Raw genomic sequence first — 10,937 nt, forward strand, 5'->3', positions numbered from 1 at the left:
CCACTGGGGTTCCTGCCTGGCTACAGGAGGTAGCTTCTTCAGGATCCATACCCCTAATGTTGTGAGTCACAGCTAAGGTCACCTCCATTGATTCTTGGGTGCTTTCCCTATCCTAGGTCTCTGTCTTGTCTTGGAGATGTTCCCCCACCTCCCTACTCCCATCACTTGAAGATTTCTATTCATTCTCATGGGCATTTGTCCATGTCTCAAGTCCCTCCCCACTCCTGATCCTGAACTCCCATTTGTATTTATTTATTTATTTATTTTTTTTTTACGAGTTTGAAGAATTTTATTGAGTATTTTTGCATCGATATTCATAAGAGAAATTGGTCTGAAGATCTCATTTTTTGTTGGATCTTTTTTTTTTTTATTTGATATAATTTATTTACATTTCAAATGATTTCCCCTTTTCTAGCCCCCCCCCCCACTCCCCGAAAGTCCCGTAAGCCCCCTTCTCTTCCCCTGTCCTCCCTCCCACCCCTTCCCAGTTCCCCGTTCTGGTTTTGCCAAATACTGTTTCACTGAGTCTTTCCAGAACCAGGGACCACTCCTGCTTTCTTCTTGTATCTCATTTGATGTGTGGATTATGTTTTGGGTATTCCAGTTTTCTAGGTTAATAACCACTTATTAGTGAGTGCGTACCATGATTCACCTTTTGAGTCTGGGTTACCTCACTTAGTATGATGTTCTCTAGCTCCATCCATTTGCCTAAGAATTTCATGAATTCATTGTTTCTAATGGCTGAATAGTACTCCATTGTGTAGATATACCACATTTTTTGTATCCACTCTTCTGTTGAGGGATACCTGGGTTCTTTCCAGCATCTGGCAATTATAAATAGGGCTGCTATGAACATAGTAGAGCATGTATCCTTATTACATGGTGGGGAATCCTCTGGGTATATGCCCAGGAGTGGTATAGCAGGATCTTCTGGAAGTGAGGTGCCCAGTTTTCGGAGGAACCGCCAGACTGCTTTCCAGAGTGGTTGTACCAATTTGCAACCCCACCAGCAGTGGAGGAGTGTTCCTCTTTCTCCGCACCCTCTCCAACACCTGCTGTCTCCTGAATTTTTAATCTTAGCCATTCTGACTGGTGTAAGATGAAATCTTAGGGTTGTTTTGATTTGCATTTCCCTAATGACTAATGAAGTGGAGCATTTTTTAAGATGCTTCTCCGCCATCCGAAGTTCTTCAGGTGAGAATTCTTTGTTTAACTCTGTACCCCATTTTTTAATAGGGTTGTTCGGTTTTCTGGAGTCTAACTTCTTGAGTTCTTTATATATATTGGATATTAGCCCTCTATCTGATGTAGGATTGGTGAAGATCTTTTCCCAATTTGTTGGTTGCCGATCTGTCCTCTTGATGGTGTCCTTTGCCTTACAGAAACTCTGTAACCTTATGAGGTCCCATTTGTCAATTCTTGCTCTTAGAGCATACGCTATTGGTGTTCTGTTCAGAAACTTTCTCCCTGTACCGATGTCCTCAAGGGTCTTCCCCAGTTTCTTTTCTATTAGCTTCAGAGTGTCTGGCTTTATGTGGAGGTCCTTGATCCATTTGGATTTGAGCTTAGTACAAGGAGACAAGGATGGATCAATTCGCATTCTTCTGCATGCTGACCTCCAGTTGAACCAGCACCATTTGTTGAAAAGGCTATCTTTTTTCCATTGGATGTTTTCAGCCTCTTTGTCGAGGATCAAGTGGACATAGGTGTGTGGGTTCATTTCTGGATCTTCAATCCTGTTCCATTGATCCTCCTGCCTGTCACTGTACCAATACCATGCAGTTTTTAACACTATTGCTCTGTAGTATTGCTTGAGGTCAGGGATACTGATTCCCCCAGATTTTCTTTTGTTGCTGAGAATAGTTTTAGCTATCCTGGGTTTTTTGTTGTTCCAGATGAATTTGATAATTGCTCTTTCTAACTCTGTGAAGAATTGAGTTGGGATTTTGATGGGTATTGCATTGAATCTGTATAGTGCTTTAGGCAAAATGGCCATTTTAACTATATTGATTCTACCGATCCATGAGCATGGGAGCTTTTCCCATTTTTTGAGGTCTTCTTCCATTTCCTTCTTCAGAGTCTTGAAGTTCTTGCCATACAGATCTTTCGCATGTTTGGTAAGAGTCACCCCAAGATACTTTATACTGTTTGTGGCTATTGTGAAGGGGGTCATTTCCCTAATTTCTTTCTCAGCCTGCTTATCCTTTGAGTATAGGAAGGCCACTGATTTGCTTGAGTTGATTTTGTAACCTGCCACTTTGCTGAAGTTGTTTATCAGCTGTAGGAGCTCTCTAGTGGAGTTCTTTGGGTCACTTAGGTAGACGATCATGTCGTCTGCAAATAATGATAGTTTGACTTCCTCCTTTCCAATTTGTATCCCTTTGACCTCCTTATGTTGTCGAATTGCCCGAGCTAGTACCTCAAGTACAATATTGAAAAGATAAGGAGAAAGGGGGCAGCCTTGTCTGGTCCCTGATTTCAGTGGGATTGCTTCAAGTTTCTCTCCGTTTAGTTTGATGCTGGCTACCGGTTTGCTGTATATTGCTTTTACTATGTTTAGGTATGGGCCTTGAATTCCTGTTCTCTCCAAGACTTTAAGCATGAAAGGATGCTGAATTTTGTCAAATGCTTTTTCAGCATCCAATGAAATGACCATGTGGTTTTGTTCTTTGAGTTTGTTTATGTAGTGGATTGTATTGATGGATTTCCGTATATTGAACCAACCCTGCATTCCCGGGATAAAGCCTACTTGCATTTGTATTTATTTTAAGGCTCAGAATTTTCCAATTATTTGGTCAGTGGAAGTTTCTTCAAGTTAGTTTCTGTTTTTTTTTTTTTTTTTTTGATACCTCTTTATCACTGTTTGAACGTCTCCTTACTTTATGACACAAAAGATTTCCAAGCTCATCCCATTCATTCCTTGGATTCAATGATTTAAATATAGTATGTTTAAAATGCAAAAAGTTTTTCTCATTCCCTGGCATTCTTGGTTGAGGGTTGTCCCGTACCTAAGGCAGGAAGATGGTGGCTGCAAAGAAGACAAAAAATGTCCCTGGAGTCGATCAGCTCTAAGCTCTAGTTTGTTAATAAAAGTATAAAGTACATACTGGGGTACAAACAGACTCTGAAGGTAACAGATGAGGCAAAGCAAAATTGGCTGTCCTCGCCAACATCTGCCCAGCTCTGAGGAAGTCTGAAATAGAATAGTACGCCACGTTGGCTAAAACTGGTGTCCATCACTACGGTGGCAATAATATTGAATTGTGTGCATTGTGAGGAAACTACTCGAGAGTATGCATGCTGGCTACCAGTGACCCAGGTGATTCTGATATCAGAAGCATGTCATAACAGACTGGTAAAAGCACACCAGAAAAGCTTTCCTTTAATAAAACTTTGCAAGAGCTGCCTAAACAAAAAAACCAAACAAACAGAGATTAAGTCCCTTATTTTGTTTTATATGTACACCTGTTATCTGAGACAGGCAGATCTGAGAAGTCAGTCTGTAACCAAATCAGTTCTGAAAGATGAGATGTATATGACATAGTCACATAAATAGCTGTAAACTTGTAAACTTGAGCATTGAGCATTCTGCTTTCTTTCTTTCTTTCTTTCTTTCTTTCTTTCTTTCTTTCTTTCTTTCTTTCTTTCTTTCTTTCTTTCTTTCTTTCTTTCTTTCTTTCTTTCTTTCTTTCTTTCTTTCTTTCTTTCTTTCTTTCTTTCTTTCTTTCTTTCCTTGAGACGGGCCTCTCTGTGTAGCCCTGGCTATCCTGGAACTCCTCCTGTAGATCAGGCTGGCCCTGAACTCAGAGATCAGTCTGCCTCTACAATGCTGGGATTAAAGGTCATCATGCCCTGTTTAAACTCTCTCTCTCTCTCTCTCTCTCTCTCTCTCTCTCTCTCAAGAGAGGCACATCAAATAGACTGCAAAATTGTTAGGCTGCTGCCTCTCTCTGACATTCAGGAGCCTGCTGTCCTGGGAGCTCTATCTAAAGAGAAACAGTTTTCACAGATTTCTCTGTAATGGCAACAGAAGTTAGACTATTGTGAAGAGCCATTAGGCTTAGGCTTCCCATACTGCATCGAGAGGCGCTCATCGCCACAACCCCTAATGGCTGAACTCAAAATAGCCCATATTTTTGCATTGATAGAGAATGAGCCACTGAGGGCCAGGAAATATCCATTGTAACAACCCTTCAGCCATGTAATTTAAAATAATTACCAGTTAAATGAAAATAAAATAGAGTCCATAATAACAATAACAATCACTGTAGCAGCAGTTCTTACCCAAGTACTGTTTGTTGGAGCATTACCTAGGAGAAGGTCCCCTGCAAGGGGAGTGTCTGCAGAGGGAGCCATGGCTGGCTCATTGTGCTGAATAAGGCATCAGGACTGCTCTGGGGGGCACTTGGCAGCCACAGACACCATCCTATGTTCCGTCTCTATTACTGTTCTCACGTGGTTTCAAGGAATTTGTTCACTAGTGCAGAAGGCAGGATGCCATTGAAAATCAAGGCTAGGCAGTAGATGGGTGGTGCTTGCTAGTGGCTTTATGTCAGCCGGGAGAAGGGCTGAAGCAATCTCCTTGTCCCTGGGGAGGGTCACGCTGACACTCTCTCAGAAAAGGTGAAGCTCTTTTGGGAGGACCTTTGAGTGGCTTTGAGTGGGTACATGCAATAGTGTGTCTGGAGTAGGTTCAGACCGCTGTGCAGAAACATCTCTGGGTGTCCAGGGAAACAGAAGGTGCAGGCTCTCTGGGCTAATAGTAGTTTTTCTCATTTCTCTGTTAGGGTGCCCTAGAAGAGCTCCCATTTCTTTCTTTCTTTATTCATTCAACATACATATATTGAGCACCTACTATTTACCATATATTGTATTAAGTGCGGGGGTTGGTCAGGCAGCCCTGATTGCTATCTCAGGAATGTGAGTCAGGGAAAGAATAGATTAGTACGGATATATAAACAGTGCCATGGGTGGGGAAGAGAAGAGAGCACTTGGGAGGGTAGAAGATAGACATGGCGTCACTGAGGGAAACTTTAGGAAAGTTCCACTGTTACAGATCGTGGGGTCTGCTGTGGGATAACCAGGGTCCTCTGGTCCAGGAAGGCACAGGTCCGGCTGAGATGACAGACAGAACAAACCACACACATACAGAGGCAGTTTGAACTGAATGTATTTTGGAGCTCTAAGGCAAGGATTTTTATACAGGAAGAGTTGGTATTACCATTTCAAAAGATGTAGCCAGTGAGGCAGGCACAATTATCATAGCCATTTGGTACAAGGAAATGCAACACCAGGAACAAAGTTTCTCAAGAAACAGATACAGAGGATCAATTTACAGATGCCATCAAACTTCCTGATTAGAATATAGAGTCACTCATAGTTTACAGTAAATCTTCAAAGAGTTTGAAGTTTCTTATATCACCTGGGTCTTAACAAGTTCTTGTGAGAAATCCTTATCTAACATTTAGCCTTCTATCTTGTGAAAGAAAACTTCCTGAGTAAATCAATGCTTTCAGTACCAGAGTGCCCGAGCCATCCTCATATACATACGCACAGCCATAAAAACCTGCATGTGGTTGGAAGGTAGTAATTATGTAAACAACTATGAGGCAAGGCATTGCAATACTAAAAAGGGGGTTTGGCAGTCAGTGAGTTGACTTCAAAGACCGGATTATCAGCCAGGCCTTAGGAATCCCAGTGAAGAGAGAAAAGGAGGAAGTCAGGGCAAACTGCTACTTGAGAACTAAGGGCCCATCTTAAATAGCCAGAAAGTAAGAGAGTACAGTAAATTGCCAGGTGAGATTATCAGCTTCCAAATATACAGAGAGTTCCGTTATTCCCAGGAGACATTTCTTTTCCACCTCTGTCTGTAAAATATCATTTTTACAGACATCACTGGGCCACCACGGCATTCCACTTCTGCTGAGACCGGAAATCAACTGACACAGGCAAAGGCACTGATGAGGATAAAGGCTCCGAGTAGCACGAAGACTCGCTGCTTTGATAAACAAAGGAGTTGCAAAGCATTGGAGTAAGCACGTTAAGGGAGAACGTGCCACGAGGTGGGTTAACCCTGACAAGAGTAGGATCAAGGAAGGCTCCGAGCGGAGTCCACATTCTATCCCAAGTGTGGCTGGAAGCTTCTGCGCAGGAAAAGGCAGCCCCTGATTTCTGTCTGTAAAGGCTCAGCCTTGTTGCTCGTCGCTCGTCGGGAGCAGCCCGTGGGGAGCAGGGCCAGTGTGGGTGCTGGAAAACCCGGTAGGAGGACCTTTAGAGATAGATGGCTTGGCCCAGGAAGGTGGCAGAGGGTAAGGGGAAGCTGACTGATGAACAGTCACTCAGGCAGGAGGATGGTTCTGAAGTGGTCAGGCCATGAGGAGGAGTTAGGGTGACTTTCCTGATGGTCGGCTTGAGAAGTGGGGCCAATAGTACAGTACATCCTCATGGGAGGTGGAGGAGGGCCATGGAGTCTGAAGATGAACGAGTCTGAGAGTGGCTGACTGCACAGCACCAGCCTCATTCTAAGCTCGCAACTCCCCTGCCTCTGTCGCTCAGCTTTCGTCACTCTCTACCTCCAGACGTTAGCATATGACCCAGCTGAACTCCAGCTACCTGTTCTAACACTCATGTCTCATCCATTACCCCAGCCCCTGCCCACCGTCATTCTGTAGAACGTTCCTACAAGTCTGTCTGCTTTAGATGCATTATAAAAGGGGAGGGGAGCCATAGTGGGAAACGTCAGTTAGGATCTCAGGAAAGACGTTTAAAAATTATAATTTATTGTTGTTGGTGTGTGCGTGTGTGTACTTGTTTCCTGTGCTTCCACTATGGCATTTCTGTGAAGGTCAGGAGATAATTTTGTGAGTTCTTTTTGTCGTTGTTGGGTTTTTTTTGTTTTGTTTTGTTTTTTTTTTGTTTTTTGTTTTTTGTTTTTTGTTTTTTGAGACAGGGTTTCTCTGTGTAGCCCTGGCTATCCTGGAACTCATTCTGTAGACCAGGCTGGCCTCGAGCTCAGAAATCCGCCTGCTTCTGCCTCCCAAGTGCTGGGATTACAGGTGTGCACCGCCACTGCCTGGCTATGACGTCAGTTCTGTTCTTCCTCTTTATTTGGGTTTCAGGAATCAAACTCAGGTCATCAGGCTTGGGCAAAAAGCGCCTTACTGGCCGAGTCTTCTGGCTCTGGTCCATGAAGAAGTTTTTCTGGTCAGTTGAATTCTAGTGACCAAGGTGTGTAATGAGTTCATAAATATCTCACCCTGGTGTTCTTCTGAAGGCGTCTGGTTTCAACCAGCAAGCTCTGTGTCTGAGGGATGAACAGTTAGGCATTGGGCTCACTTCTGATTAACACAGGGCAGTTTGTACCTGTTTCTTCCTTCTCTCCCTCTCCCTCTCTCCCTCTCTCCCTTCTTCTCTCCCTCCCCCTCTCCCCCTCTCTCTCCCTTTCTCCCTCTCTTCCCCCCTCCCTCCCTCTCTGGGTTTTTGAGACAGGGTTTCTCTGTGTCCTGGAACTCATTTTGTAGACTAGGCTGGCCTCAAGCTCACAGAAATATACCTGCTTCTGTCTCCTAAGTTCTGGGATTAAAGGTGTACGCCACCATTGCCCAGCCTTTTAAAATTTTCATTCATTCATTCGTTCGTTCATTCAAGATATGGTAAGATATGATCTCATGTAGCCAAGGCTGATTCAAGCTTGCCATGTAACTGAGGATAGCCTATTACAGGTAATACAGATGTGTATTAGCACATCCGGTTCCCCTTTCTGATCCCTGTTTTTGCTCTCATTGAAACTAATGGACAACAACTGTGTATGAGCTGTAGGTTAGAGCTGTGGAGAATTTCAGAAGTGAGGATTTCACCATTACGCTTTGGAAGGTACATCTTCTGAAAGTCAGATTTGATGACTGTCTTAGTCAGGGTTTCTATTCCTGCACAAACATCATGACCAAGAAGCAAGTTGGGGAGGAAAGGGTTTATTGAGCTTACACTTCCACGTTGCAGTTCATCACTAAAGGAAGTCAGGACTGGAACTCAAGCAGGTCAGGAAGCAGGAGGTGATGCAGAGGCCATGGTGGGATGTTTCTTACTGGCTTGCTTCCCCTGGCTTGCTCAGCCTGCTCTCTTATAGAACCCAAGAACACCAGCCCAGGGATGGTACCACCCACAAGGGGCCCTCCCCACTTGATTACTAATTGAGAAAATTCCCCACAGCTGGATCTCATGGAGGCACTTCCCCAACTGAAGCTCCTTTTCTCTGTGATAAATCCAGCCTGTGTCGAGTTGACACACAAAGCCAGCCAGTACAATGACCTTCAGGACGAACAGGAGACATTTTGCCTGCTTTCCCTTTTTCTCCCCCTAACAAAGGAAATGTAGTTTTAAAGTACCTTTCAATTTCTCTGTGAAATTCCTTTCCTCCTCTGGCTTCTCTGCTCCTAACGAGCTAACATAAAGCAATCCTTTGTCTTCTATTATTCTTCAAAGCTGTTGGTTTACCCGGAACAGAACGAAGGCCAAGATGTTATTAAAATAAAACAACTTCCAATTGAGCTGCTAATAAATGCCGAAATGCACCCACATCTCCCCTATTGATTACCTCCTCCCAACAAAGGCAGACACAAGCTTGTAAGGCAAGCTGCCCGTGGAAATGAAAGGTTTAATTAGATGAAACGGCAAAATCCGCCGCACGTGGTCATCAACCGATTGCATTTCATAATTGGCTCTTTGAGAGGAGCCTGCCTCTTGAGCCTTTTCCCTTAAAGAGTTCCCTGTAGTGCACCCGGAGGAGTGCATCTCTAGTGAATATCCCCCTGAGCTCTTTGCCAGCTCAGGGTTGTGGATCAGCTGTGAGGACTGTCAGGCCGTGAATCAGGTGTAGTGCCTCATCTTGGAATTGAGACGTGGCAAGCAAGAAGAGGGAGACGGGTTCTTCTGCAGCCTGTGTCCAAAAGTTGAAGAAGTGGCTTTGGAGAAGTGTTGGTGGAGCAGGTGAGGAGAAACCACCATCCGATTCCTAGAGTGGAACTCCGGAACACGCGGGCTCTCTGGGTGTCTGCCTCCAGAGTCCAGAGCCTGGCAAGTGCACCGATGTTTAGTGATGAGAGGGTATTGAAAAGCTGGTGTTCACTGCGTGAGGGTTTCAGGGTCCCATCACTGTGCAGCTGTCAAAGCCAGTGGGGAGAGGAGAGCAGGAGAGACATTACCCGCCGCGGTGGCTCTCAGCCACAGGCGGGTTCTGCGGCACGGAAGCCCAGGCATGTGATGAACCTCTGGAGGGTGGGTGTGCTCATTCATACATTCCGATGCAGTTGGTTATGGACACAGAATGCGATAATGTAAACGATTCCTTTCCCATGGTACTGTGGCACACCAGAGCACTGAGGACTGTCAGTGTTTACAGTCACAGTTCACTCTTGATATCTACAGGTCCTGGGGAGAGATCGTTTCTTGTATTCATAGCAAGTAGGCCAGGGCCTTCAACCCTTGTTCTCCATACATTTCTCTGTGACTGGGGGTAGAGCTTAGTGGTACAGTGCTTGCCTAGCAAGCCCAAAGCCTTAGATTCAGTCCCAGCATCATCCACACACAAGAAAATCAAACCTTAGAAATGTCTCTCAGAGACAGTGATGCATGCATTTAATCCCAGTACTTGGGAGGCAGAGGCAGCCAGGTTTAAGCAGATTGCTTTAAGATATCATATTATTAGATTTTAAAGCACCCTCTTAGGATTGGGCACTACTGTCTATACTATATCGATTTAGAAATAATGTCTCAAGCACTGGCGAGATGGTGTTACGAGAACTGGCTGTTCTCCCAGAAGATATGGGTTTGATTGCCAGCACCCATGGGGTGACTCAGACTTGTTCTAACTCTAGTTCTAGGGGGATCTAGTGCCCTCTTCTGGCATCTGCTGGCATTGAAAGTTTCTGGAACACAGATAAACATTCAGGTGAAAACAACCCATATGCATAAAAGCAAATAAAAAAAGAAACTCTCTGGTGTGCACAATGGGATTTTTAAAAAATTTTATTTTATTTTATTATTTTGTCTCTTAAACCATTTATTTCTGCCGACTACTATCCATCGTTACAGGTGGATAAACACAGAACACTGTGTGCAGTGAGGCTAAAAGAATAGCGGTGTGGGTAAGTACACAAGCGAAGGTGGAACCCTTCCAGCCCACGTTGGCTGCGTTCACGTAGTAATAGTTGGTGTAGACCTGATCCGGGCTGATGTGCAGGCGGTCGGACACCAGGCCTCAGAGCAGCTTGCTGTAGTTGCAGTTCTGGGCGCCTCCGATCTTGCGTATGCTGTGCAGGCTGCAGGGGGCGCAGGGGTCGTTCATGCTGCTAAAAGTCATGAGCTGGTCTGGGAATACGATGCACTGGGCGGGCTTGCCCGGTGGCCTGAGCCAGCTGCTGGGTGAATTCGGAGAGAAACCCCTCTGGCACAGAGGCGCGGGGAACATTGGTGTTCACGATGAACACAGGCATGGTGGCCGAGAGACTGCGAGCAAGGACCGGAAGACAGGGAAAAGCGCGGTGTCGGGACCTATCTTTAATCTCAGCAATTGGGAGGCAGAGGCAGGAAAATCTTTATGGATTTGAACCCAGCTTGGCTTGCATAGTGAGGTCTGGGCCAGCCAGAGTTACTTAGTGAGACTCTGTAAAAAGAAAACAAACAAACAAACAAACAAACAAACAAATAAATTGTTCCTTTGCATTAAAGGAGTTCCTTGTTCTAGTTCTCAAGACATTCAGTAGGGCTTTATAGTCATCTCACAAACATATATTTAAAAATCTTGAATTATTTTTAAAATAATCTTGTTTTTCTTTCTTTCTTTTTTTGGATTGTATGAAACTAACAGCTGCTCTAGAGGGCACAGTGATCTAGAGGGCAGGTGTGGGACCAGGCAACCTGTTACCTAATCCTGCTCTCTC

General features: G+C 44.6%; 2 pseudogenes; one reads left to right on the forward strand and one right to left on the reverse strand.

Annotated features, from left to right (window-relative positions):
* Positions 1 to 3,021: 3,021 nt before the first annotated feature.
* On the forward strand, positions 3,022 to 8,875 carry LOC127694461 (60S ribosomal protein L30-like; annotated as a pseudogene).
* Positions 8,876 to 10,052: 1,177 nt separating this feature from the next.
* LOC127695094 (macrophage migration inhibitory factor-like) lies at positions 10,053 to 10,710 on the reverse strand (annotated as a pseudogene).
* Positions 10,711 to 10,937: the final 227 nt, after the last annotated feature.

The sequence above is a fragment of the Apodemus sylvaticus genome, chromosome 10, assembly GCF_947179515.1.
Source record: "Apodemus sylvaticus chromosome 10, mApoSyl1.1, whole genome shotgun sequence".
Taxonomy (NCBI): Eukaryota; Metazoa; Chordata; class Mammalia; order Rodentia; family Muridae; genus Apodemus; species Apodemus sylvaticus.